General features: G+C 37.4%; 1 protein-coding gene across 4 annotated transcripts in view; it reads left to right on the plus strand.

The window, feature by feature from the left end:
• RTKN2 (rhotekin 2) overlaps positions 1-12,665 on the plus strand; it is a 162,720-nt gene that overhangs the window by 76,830 nt on the left and 73,225 nt on the right. The gene's annotated exons all lie outside the window — the stretch shown is intronic.

Here is a 12,665-nt window from a genome sequence, read left to right on the forward strand (position 1 = left end):
TTGACTGGGCAGGTGAAGTCAGATCATGGAAGGCCTTGAATGTCAGGCTAAAGCATTTCCCTTTTATTTGGTAGCTGAAGAAATCTGCCGTATGGGCTTGGTACATCCAGATCACACCTGAGTTATTCTCTGTTAGAGTAGCAAGGGCAGAAGTAGCTACAATTAGTATTGAGGACTATGCTCACCATTAAATTGTCTCTAGAAGAAGGAAAACAAGTAACCTGTAAATGCCGCCACTGCGTGTTGAGTTCACAGAGGGCGGGGGCCATTTTATTAGTCATGCTATGTCAGTGTAAAAGTGCAGAGACGATAAGGCCTCCTCTGTCTTTATGAAAAGTTTTTAAAGGCGAGAAAAACTTCTCAAATGTATCCAGGTCACTAATGTGACACCATTGACTTGATTTTTCTTACCTGCCAGCCTTTTTGCAAGGAGAGGGTGACACATTAAATTGCTTCCACCTGCGCTTAGCATGACAGGGTTTATCAGATTCTCTTTTCAGTAGGCAAGAGGGAAGGAGAGGCCTGAAAGGCTGTAAAGAGTGACACAAAGGGGCGAACAGACTGAAGGGAGGTAACATTCAGGGGCCCAGGGCAAACCTCATTTACATGTGTCCACGCGAGGGCTTTGAATGGATTCCATGATTCTTGCTCCCCCTGGGGGAAATTCAACCAAGCATTTTGTTTCGGGTGGTTTTCGTTTGCTTGTTTTTATAATTTGTAACACCAGAAGTGTTTTTAAATAGTCAATTATGAGAGCAAAGGTGCCATCGTGCCTGAATCAGTCACTCAGAGTTTCTCTGGGAGATTAGAATAGTGTGCTCAGTACACTTCAGCACCTTTACTACGTCATGCAGCAAACATCCCAAGAAAGTAAATTCGTTAGAAGTTTGGAGATATGATTACACTTGAGCTTGATTTCAACCCAAATCAATTACTGAAAGAAAATGCTTAGACTGGAGAACTCAGAAAGTGTTGGACTAAATGTACCACAAGCCTTTCCAATTGAAGTGAAAATATTATGTTTAATTTTCTGCCATGAACTTCCTGTGAAGCAGTTGATAACTTATGCTGTTTATATAATATTTTAGGAGAGAAAACAAGTATTACCCAACGCTTTGCTGGTCCCCATCATAGGTAGGACTCTGCCAACTGCCTTGGCAAATGAGGATGAGAATGAAGACCAGTCTCTGTCCTCACGGAGTGTATAAATTAGTTGGGTTGATTCATGTGGCTTAGTTTTGGTATCAGGAAAAAAAGAAAAACCCAAGTATTTTTCTGATCAATAACCAGCATTAAAAACACAGTTGTACAATGCTATACTTTGGTTTCAGCAGCAGAGCCCCACTTCCAAATAAAATTTTATGTAGGCCTTTTAATATGTAAAACAGATCAAAGTGCAGCTGCCCTGGAGTGGGAAGGGAGTGAGGAGCCCGTGGCCTTCCCCTCCTACTTTGTCACCCACCCATCCCGCTTGCTAGCAGTCCCAGAAACTTCTCAGTAGGAGCTTGGGGACTCAGGATAAGTTTGAAAACTGCGGATCTAATGCGTTGCTTGAGTCTTAGTGAAGTAGTGCTAGACATTCAATTTAGAAGCTGATGAACTCTAGATTAACTACACTTTTTTCTTTTTTCAATTAATTGGCCTTCTAGAACCTTACATTTTGACTCCTCAGTCCTGAATTACTCAGTAGGCAAAAATAAGCATTGCTCAATCCAGCAAAAAATTTTTCATTCCCCACTAATTAGCCCTCAACTGATTCCTTGGGCCATAAATTGAGAGAGAACATACCTCCTTAAACCACACATCATTCCCTGTTGTGCCAAGTGCCCATCCCAGTTAGGAAACAGAATACAGGGACGTTCATTGTACACTGCCTTCCTCCATCATTGCGGTGTCTCCGTACTTGTCCCCTTCAAGTCAGGAGCAGTTTTCCTTATCAGTCTCATTTCTAGAGATCACTCATTTAACTTGTCCTTTAGCAAAACTTTACATGGGTGTGTATGTAGAGAGGAACGTCTAGGGGAACTTCTCAATATCTGGATGCATTAAGTAGAAACTTTAACCGAATTGTAGGATATTTCCTTAATGTAAGACAAAACAAGTACAAGATAAATGCTTATATGTTAAGATGGGTAAGAGTGAGATTCTCTAGACAGGGCAATCAGGCATGGAGTAGAGAAGTGCAAAGGTGTGATGACCCAGGTCCCTCCCGTAGTCAGTCATGTCTTACAGTCTCCATCCATTGCCGTGCTGAAAGCACACCACCCTGGATTCCAGTCCCAGGGGTGCTGCCTACACTAGCCGGCTTTAGGCCAGTACCTAACTCTGCTAAGCCCCAGTCCCTGTAAAATGGTAACAATAGAGCCTTCTTCAGAGGGTCGTTGCAAGGGTTCAATGAGAAACTGTGCATAAAGCTATCTGTAACGTTCCAAGAAAGCAGTAAGTGTCCGATAAATGTTAACCACTAAGACTGATATTACTGTGCCAACCACTGAGGTTGTTCTAAGCATAAGAAATATCTGATACACTAGGAGACAACCCAGGTTGGGGTGACTAAACGGTGAGGAGCCAGTGGTCATATAAATGAATTCCGATGTTAGGTAAACCTGGACTCTTCCTCAAAAGCCAACCCAAGGGCTCCTCCTTTGATGTCTCACCACAATTTGAAAGTACGGCAAGTCTTTACCAGAAGCATTTTTTGAATCAGAGCTGAAGGAACTGATGCAATCAAATGCTTATTAGCTTAGGGCTCAGTGCCTAAGTGCCAATCAATGTGGATAGGCTGCCAATCAAAAATGTGAGTTTTCATTTTTACTATGGGGGTCATATCTATGATAAATTATAGAAGCAAGGAGTGGCAAGTTAAATTATCATGGCAAAACAAGAATCATCTGAAGCTGGCGCTTAACTCATAATGTGGGTGGTAAATTAATTAGAACAGGGAGGCAAAAGCAATTGAAAGATTTTAGCAAGGTTTCTTGGGGAGCTGGGGATGGTGATGGTGGTGGCAGCCCTGGACTGATCATTGACAAATCAGTGGTTTACCTGTTAAATTTGATGAGCATTTGACCAGTGAATGGTAAGATTTCTAATAAGCTTCAGGCAAAAGAATATCTGGTAAAAGCTATACTGCTATCCTCTCTTCAGTAATTAACAAGGCCTGTTTGTTTTCTTTACTCATCTCTGGCTTGAGATCATTGTTAAATTATTATAAAATATAAATAGAATATTATCATCTTGGGTGTTATTTTGTTGTTGAGAAATCTTTCTCTAGAGAATACATAACTTCACAATTACTGTACTTAGGCTAGGAAGGAACCTCGAAGGCAGTGTACTTCAACCTTCTTCCCAAGGCAGAAGCACTCCCCCCAACCCAAAATATCCAAGAATATCCAGCCTCTGTTTGACATAATTTTTGTGAGTTTAATTTTTAGGTCAGTTATGCTTAGAGCCTTCAGCCTGATTTCTTGTAAGTTCCAGTTCTAAGAAAGTTCATCTTTACAGAGCTGGCTCATCTTTATTGAAACTTGCAGTCTTTCCTCTGTCTACCCTTTGTGATTCTGACTGGCAGTGACTTTCTGGTTTTCTCCTCACCTTTGTGGGACTAGAGGTGACTTTTTTCAAAATAACAATAATCAATTACATAATCTCCAGAAACGGATTTTTGCCAGCAACCTTCAAATTCCTCTTCACAGCATTTTAAATACTTCATTACAATAGTTACACAAAATCCTAAAATACAGTGTGGCATTTCTTTGGCAGAATATAAGCTTCATGAGGGAAAAGACATGTGTTTTCTTCTTGTATTCCTAGCACCTAATACAGTACCCAACACATAATAATGGCCTTAGAAGAATCCTTAAGAGGCACTGAATGAACATTTTGTAGAGCTGTCTCTGTTTATTATTTTCCATTCAACGTTTGCTAGTAACTTTCTTTTAAAGATAATCTGCTATTTAGACAGTCCCTTCATTGTTCATTAGTGCATGATTTGGTAAGTACATCTCCTGCAAAGAGAAATATTGTAACAGACTATTATGGCATTCAACACTGGTATTTCAGTTACTCAACTAATCCACCCACTGATAGAGTGAACTTTGAATTAAATGCTTTGAAGAATAAAGTCAAGTAAATCTTTATAAAAATCAAAGGCTGAGGAAATCTTGTTTGACAGAAGGCATGAACAAAAATGCTAAATGAATACTGTTTAGGGAGAAACACTCACTCTACGGCAGACTAAATGAAGAGTAATAGTTCAAGAGTACCAAAATGCCTATGTGATCAAACAGCGGAAACAGCTTCTTTTTACTCTGTCTTTTAATATTCCAGGATTCATAATATCCTGCCTTCATGAGCACCTGTCTTTGTGGTAACTCAAAATATTTGAACACCTTATCTAATGCAACCTCAAATTTCCTGTGAGGTAGGTAAGCACTGAGAGCTCTTGGTACTGTTTTCAGGATGAGGCAAGTGAATTAAAGAGGCTGTTTACATACTTCAAATTTCACAGAAGCCTGAGAAGGAAGTGGGGGTAAGAATCTGCAGTTAATTCCCAGTTGTAGAAATCAGTATCAGAGCTTGAAAGGACATTGTCGATAACCTGGTCCAACACAAGCTTTCCTGTTGAGACTTACTTGTGACGACTTGATTCATTTCACCAATCCCATAAATTTTATGTAATTTTTAGTCATAAAAGTAATATAGGACATGTTTTATAGATGTATATATATATACACATGTGTATATATGAGAGGAAGGAGTAGCCCTTTTAAAATACATTGTACCGAGGGGTTATTACATTTTAAAAACAACCAAAGATATATTTTACTCCTTCCTCTCACATCTGACAGTGCCACTTTTGAAGAGTCCCGTTACCCAGAGGTAACCATTAACAGTTTTTAATATATATTTCCAAAAAATTTTCTGTGCATTTAAAAGTATGTGCATGTATACATGTTGCACACACATTCATGCAACGATATGTTCCACTTCCTATATAATAGCAACACTTGGAAATCTAATGGTCAATCCAAACTTAACATGACTTTCTGCTATTCTGTCCCAATCCTGATGGTCTCAGTTTATGCCCAGTTCATCCTTCCAGTTGCCCAAGTCAAAAATCTTTAAATCATCTTCATCTTCTCTCTTTTCTCCCCACTCTATGTCCAATCCATCAGCCAATCTTGTTGGCTGTATGTTAAAGATACATCCAGAATCCAACCAGTTATCAGCATCTCTCTTGCTTCCCCCGAATTCAGGCCGCCACCCTCTCTTGCCTGAACTGCTGCAGTGTGGTCTCCACACTTATCTCCAGCCTCCAGTTGCCTGTCCTCAGTGCAGCAGACGGAGGGGGCCTGTGGAAACATGAGTCAGTTGTCTTATCCATACTCAAAAACCATCCAAAGGCTCCCCATTCAGTTCACGGTAAAAGCCAAATGACCTGCAAGACGCTACGTGATCTGCTGACCCCTTACCTTTCTGACTTCATCTCCTGCTTTTCTCAAAACGTCTCACTCTCTTTGCTTTTTCGCTGGCCTTTTTGCTATCTTGAGTGTGCCAGGCATGTTCCTGCCTCGGAACCTTTGCACTTGCTGTTTCTCCTGCCTGGAATGTCCTTACCCCAGTTATCCTCACTTCCTTCAAGTCTTAATTTAAATGTAACTTTCTTAGTGAGTCCTTCACTAGCATCCTACTTAAAATTGCAACTCTATCTCCAAGCTCATACTTTATACAACCTTCCCTACTTTAGTTTTTTTCCTTAGAATTCACTTTCACTTATTTGTCTTATTAGTGACTAATCTTTCTGAGGTAGATTGCTTCCAAAGATAACTACATTAACTTCTATCTCTTATACTCTTTACTAATGTGACTCATGTGCTGCCCCCCCCCAACCCCCACCAAGAAATGGAGTCTGTTTTCCCTCCACTGGAATCTGGTCTTCTGTCTTCCATGTTTGGAATGCTTCCTCTTAGAAACCAACAACAATTTAAGAAAACCCGCTACCCTGAGACTACCACCAAGCTGTTAGGAAGGCCAGACTAGCCCAGTGAAGAGAAGCCACCTATGGATGAGTACCCCAAGTCTCCAGACATGGGTAAAGTCTTAACTCCAGATTGAAAAAAAGCTTCTTGAGTTTCCTAGCCCATCACAGCCATCGGCTGAATGGACTCAAGTGAATGACCCATCATTCAACTACAGGGAACAGAGCTGTCAAACCAGGCCCTGAATTTCCGATTCATAGTATTGTGAGGAAATACAAAGTTTCTTTGAAGACACTCTGTTTTGAGGTAGTTTATTAAGCAGAAATAGGTACATGAAGCATACCTGTGCTAGAGTGTAAGTCCATGAGGACAAGAACTTTTTTATTGGTCTGTTGACTGCTTTATCCCCAGTGCCTCCAGTTGTGCTTGGAACAAGTTAGGTGCTCAGTGAACATGTGTTCAGTGAATGAATAAGTAGAGAACATAATGAAGAGAACATTACTAGCAGATCAGTGTTTCTTTCCGATGCTATAAAAGAGCAGGAATAGACCCTTACTGTGGCCATGATGCTGCCTGTAGGGCCAACCTCACAGGCTGGCCAGGACACAGAGGGTGCTCTGCACTGCATCTCAGGAAAACCAATTTTACAGACATTGGCTTCAAACTTTTTATTTCAGATATTAAATCAACCTTTTGATTAACCAAGTAACCTTTTAAAATGAAGTTCGGCTCTCTAAATATAAAAGTAACGTAAATACATGGCAAAATTTTTAAACAACACAGAAAGTTGTGCAATGAGAAATGACTCTCGTATTTATCCCTCTGTTAACAGTTCTTTTGGTAATAGGCTAGAAAATGTCTAGGCTATTTATTTTCCTTTTTTTTTTTCCCCACTGTATGTAGTATATTAAAGAGGATATTGAAAGCAACATTTAGCTCCCATTTACTGAATACTTACTATCGCCACCATAAAATTTAACAACATTTTACAACAACCCAATGAGGCAGATAACATTGTTTTCATTTTATAGATGAGGAAGTTGAGGCTTGAATAAATGACATAACTTACCCAATGTTAAACACTTTGGAAATGATAGATTCAAGGTCTGATTCCAGAGCTATGCTTAACTTCCTTCCTCTACTGCTTCTGTTACAGAAATTGAACTCATTATCTTTATGTGCTGCATTGTTGTATTCCACTGAAACAATCTTTTGTACATTTTAGGCCTGAGCAAATGGGTAAATATATTAAGGATAATGGGAGCCATGTTTCTCACTTTTGGGGAAGGGAGTTATAAGTATGGAAAGGGAGAGTAGAATATATCCTGTCATGCTGGCTCGGAATTAGAGGTGTCGCTATGCACTCATTTTTATTATACATCTGTCTGTACCCTAGCCCTGTCCACTCAGAAGGCCCAGATTTAAAGACCTCCCAGTAGCAATGAAGGTAGTGAGTATGCAGATCTTGCTTCTAAATACTCTTCTCCACTAAAAGGAACCAGAGCTCCTTGTAGAAATGACTGATTCTGTTGCTGGCATAAGGACAGCACAAGATGAGTCTGGTACATCTTACTGCACCAGAAAGTAAGGAAGTGCCTCTAATAGCCAAAGCTGGAATCATGAGAGCAACAAAATAAAGTAGTCTTGGATTATAACACAAAGTAGAAAATAACTATTCATGGATTCATACTGACATAAATAAACAGAAGAGGAGAGAAATTCCAATATAATATATCTATAGATAGATAGATACAGATATAGATACACACATTTAAATTTTATGTAGATACTCCTTTCTCATGGAGGTGAAGCATAACGCCCCACTTCATAAACTGGGCAACTCGTAGTGACTTCCTTCCAGAGAGTACAGTTTGGGAAGAAGGAAAAAAGTAAATTCACAATGGAAGATGTGACAAACACTGCCTCAGCTATTTCAGTTGGCCCTGTATTCCTTTGACACACCTCAATTGTTGTGTTTTTATTTGAGCACTTTCTCATTTTCTGGTAATACAAAAATTCTCCAGGCTCATCTGCACATTTCCTGCCTCAGTCCTAAAATCAGCCATTCCTTTCAAGGACCCTGGTTCCTTTTTATTGGGGAATAGTGTTAGAAACCAAGATCTAGTAGCTCACTGTGCCCATTGTTACTGAGGTATTCTTGCTTCTTGCTTTCTCTGCTGACATAATGGAATATAGGTGTGTATACTGACATATGTATGTGTCTTTCAAAGAATTTATGCGTTTCATCTAGGTTGTCAAATTTATTGACATAACATTGATGATTTGTTTCTTTTCTTATTTTTCCTGATCAGTCTGGCTAGAGATTTATTAATTTTATTGATCGCAAAAAATCAGCTTTTATTTTACTGATTTTTAATTGTCTCTGTGTTTTCAAGGTCATCAGTTTCTACTTAACTTTGTATTATTTTCCTTCTTCTGCTTACTTTGAGTTTCATTTGCTCTTCATTTTCTAGTTTCTTATAGTGGAAGCTGAGGTCACTAATTTGAGACTGCTCTTTTTTTTTTTTTCACTGCAGGCATTAATGCATGAATTCCCCTCTAAGTACAGCTTTAGCAGCATCTTACAAATTTTGATAGTACTGTTTTCATTTCATTCAACTCAAAATACTTTTAATTTTTCTTTTTTATTTATTTTTTGATCATAGATTATTTAGAAGAGTATTATTTAACTTCTAAACACTTGGAGATTTTCTACAGATCTTTCTGGTGTTGATTTAAATTTAATACCACTATGTCAAAGAGCATGCTTTGCTTAGCCTGAATTCTTTTAAATGTATTGAGATTTGTTTTATGGACCAGAAATGTGGTGTCTCTTGATAAGTGTTACATGTATGTGCACTTGAAAAGAATGTATTCTACAGTCATTGGGTGGAGTGTTCTGTGACTATCAATTGAGTCTAGTTGGTTGATTGTGTTGTTCAAGTCTTCTGTGTACCCGTTTTCTACCTTTTATCCACCTGTTTAGTCAATTATTGAGAGAGGGATGTTGAAATTCCTAGCTGTAATTGTGGATTTATTTATTTATCTTTGAAGTTTTATCAGTTTTCTCTCATATATTTTAAAAAATATTACTAGTTTCATAGAAGTTTAGGATTTTCATATCCTCCTGATGAACTGATCCCTTGTTCTTTGCAAAATGAGCTTCTTTTTCCCTCTCACCATCTTTGCTCTGAAATTCACTTTGTCTGATATTAACATAGACACTCTAACTTTCTTTTGATTAATGTTAACATGGTACATCTCATTTCAACCCTTAACGTCCTTTCACATTTAACCTCATTTGGTCTTTTTATTCAAAGCAAGTTTCATGTAAGCATTATATAGTTAAGATCTTGCTTTTTAATCCAGACTGGCAATCTCTGCTTTTTAATTAGGATGTTTATTTAGATCATTTATCTTTAAGGTGATTATTTATATGATAAAGTTTCAGTCTTTCATTTTGCTATTTGTTTTCTATTTGATACATTGTTCCCCTCTTCCTCTTGTTTTGCCTTCTTTTAGATTAACAGAGTATTATTATTATTATTATTACTACTACTACTACTACTACATTTTCTCACCTTTTGTTGGCATACCAATGCTTAGTAATAACTCTTGTTTTAATGGTTCTTTTAGGGTGTTTAGTAAAAGAGGTTTCTCTGCTATATCACTGCCTACCTGTTAAAACAGAAATAACATTTTTGAGTATCTGCTATGTGCCAGGTACTGTTTAGCACTTATAATAGGTTGTAATTAGCTCATGTAATACAGTAAGACTGTGAGGTATGGACTACTGCTTTCATCTTACACGTGTGAAAACAGGTCTGAGAGGCTCACTTGCTCAAGGTTATATAGCTGGCTAATTGTTGAGCCTGAATTAACCCACCCTTTCTTTGGCCCTGTATCTCTTGAATTTTAGTAAATTCACAGTGGTGATCTCAAAATGATACCACGTGTTGTAACTGCTTCCTTTGAAAATTTAGTTTTGTGTGATTTTTAAATTTTTTTTTTACTATTTTAACTCACAGATCTGTGGTGGCTTAAGAATTAAGGATTTTCTTGCATTTTTACCTTTATGTGATTTGGGAAATTAGCATATCACATGGCTCCATCCATAGCCATCTCAGTTCCTGCAAAGTAACCCATCAAACGGAAGTCATAGCATTTATTGTTCTAAATATTCTTCCACTGGAGGTTGTATTGAACTCCACAATTTCTGAAGTTGTTTACCAACTTTACCAGTCTGAACTTTAAAATTCTCCCCAGAACTGATTACTAAAAAGTTATAATGTCTTTATCATTTTTAAAATTTGGTGTTTTCTCATTTAATATGGATGTACATTTTCTTGTTGCCAAGATGTTATACCAAAAGAATAAGATTCAATTTCTCAGTGATTTCAGTGAATATGAATGTACATTCATTAGGTTGGTATATAGCAGTGATTTTCTAAGTGGCAGCGGTGATAGTTGGGGGTCTCTGAGACCCTTTCAAGCAATATGAGAAAACAAGCTTTCATAATAACACTAAAAACATAATTTGCCTTGTTCACTATGTTGACATTTATACTGATAATAAAAAAAAAAAACCCACTAATGGATAACACCAGTGGCACCAGTGGCACCTTCGCAGGAACACCAGACTATACTTAGTAGTCACGATATTCTTCACCACCATGCTGGGCTGGGGACAAGGGAGAGACACCTTTATTAAGACAGTTTTGTCCTTCATAAGTCAGTTAAAATTATTAATTTTATTAAATACTGACCCTTAATTACATGTGTTTTTAATATCCTGTCTAATGAAATAGGAATTATGAATAAAGCACTTCTGTGTACCGAGGTATGACAGTTTTCCTGAGGAAAAGCACTTGTGTGGTTGCTTGAGTTGTGAGCTCAGCTAGACTTTTTTTTTTTTTCAGGGAACATTCTTACTTAAAAGAACAACTGACAGACAAATTATAGTTATTCAGACTTGGTTATTTGGCAGACATTTTCTCAAAAGTGGATGAAGTCAGTCTGTCTGTACAAGACATGCAATTGACAATATTTGTTGCCAATGCTGAAATTTAAGCTTTCAAGTGAAAGTTAGAATTTTGGAAAACTAGTATCTGTCACCATGAATGTGACAATTTCCCAATACTTAAAAACTTTTCTGATGAGATTGGTAGTGATATTAGAAAATGTGTATATTGTATAATGAAATGCACCAACATTTGGAATGTATGCATAACTCGGCCAACGAGTATTTTCCAAATGACCAATGCATGTTGTTACAAAATCATGCCTGGGTAAGACTGCAAGATAAACCAATGGATGCTACTGTAACAGCACCAAATTTTCATGGATACCATTTCTGATTCTAGACTGCAACTATCTCGTTCAGTTTTAATGTAGAAAATGATTGTCTTTGTAGTGTAAAAGATTATCTATGGTTACATTAAAAGGCTACTAAAATACTCCTCCCTGTACCAAGTATGTATCTGTATGAGGCCAGTTTTCAATATATACTTTAACCGAAATAACATATCAAAACAGATTAAATACAAAAGCAGATTTGAGAATCAGGCTATTTCTTATCAAGCCAGACATTAAAAAGATTGCAAAAATGTAAAATAGTGCTACTTTTCTCACTAATTTCTTTTTATTTTAGAAAAATATAAGTTATTTTTTAATGAAAATGTTAATAACGTTAACGTAATAGGTTTATTATTTTTAATGTATTAAAAATTAAATATTTTTATATTTCTCAGCTTTAATTTCTAGCAGTAAATATTGATAGCTGTGATGCACATAAACACCCTTTTGGGGTCTTGAATAATTTTTAAAACTATAAAGGAATTCTGAGACCAAAAAGTTTAAGAAGTAATAGTGTAGGTCTTTCAGCTCACACTGAGTCCACCTCTCTCTGATAGCTGTCCCTCTCTTTACCCACAGGGGTTGTTTATTTACTTAGGCTATGACTTCTCTCCTCCCCAGTCAGTGTATTGGGGAATAGGTAGGTTGGGAGATGGAGAGGCTGAATGGATGCCTGACTCCAGCAAGGCCAATCTTATTCTGTTACAATTCAAATGGGGCCAAAATAGTATTGATGTCTCTCCAATGCCTGATCCCATGATACATGATGTCAGTTACCACATAGGGCCCAACTTTCCACCTAGTAGAGGGAAGAAGAGCAGAAATTGGTTTGCAGACAGAGAAAAGAATAAAGCAGATACATAAAGAGAAGTAGACATGAGAGGCCGAGTGAAACATAAATTTCTAGGTTTTTCGCAGACCTCCAGCTTGGTTCCAGTTTATCCCTGAGCACCAGCTTGGGTTCTGTGAAAGAGCCCAATATCATAGTAATAAATAATATCTTTCCCTTTAGCCAGCTTAAGTGGGTATCCCTTACTTGAAACCACATGAATCGCTTATAGCTAATCAAGTAGGACACATGTGATCTGTTATCAAACTTTATAAATTTTATGATGTGCTGTACATTTCAGTGTATGATTAGGCTAGAAACACAAAGCCAGTTTCCTGGAAATGCAAAGATACTACTTTTATAGTGAAGTTAAAAAGAAGAATTACCATAGGCTACATATGGATTAATTACTATCTTCAAAGAATTAGAACTCTATCAAACATTCTTACCACAGAATTATGCTGAACAAAATTTAATCTTTCTGTGATTATTCAAAAGAA

The sequence above is a fragment of the Vicugna pacos genome, chromosome 11, assembly GCF_048564905.1.
Source record: "Vicugna pacos chromosome 11, VicPac4, whole genome shotgun sequence".
Taxonomy (NCBI): Eukaryota; Metazoa; Chordata; class Mammalia; order Artiodactyla; family Camelidae; genus Vicugna; species Vicugna pacos.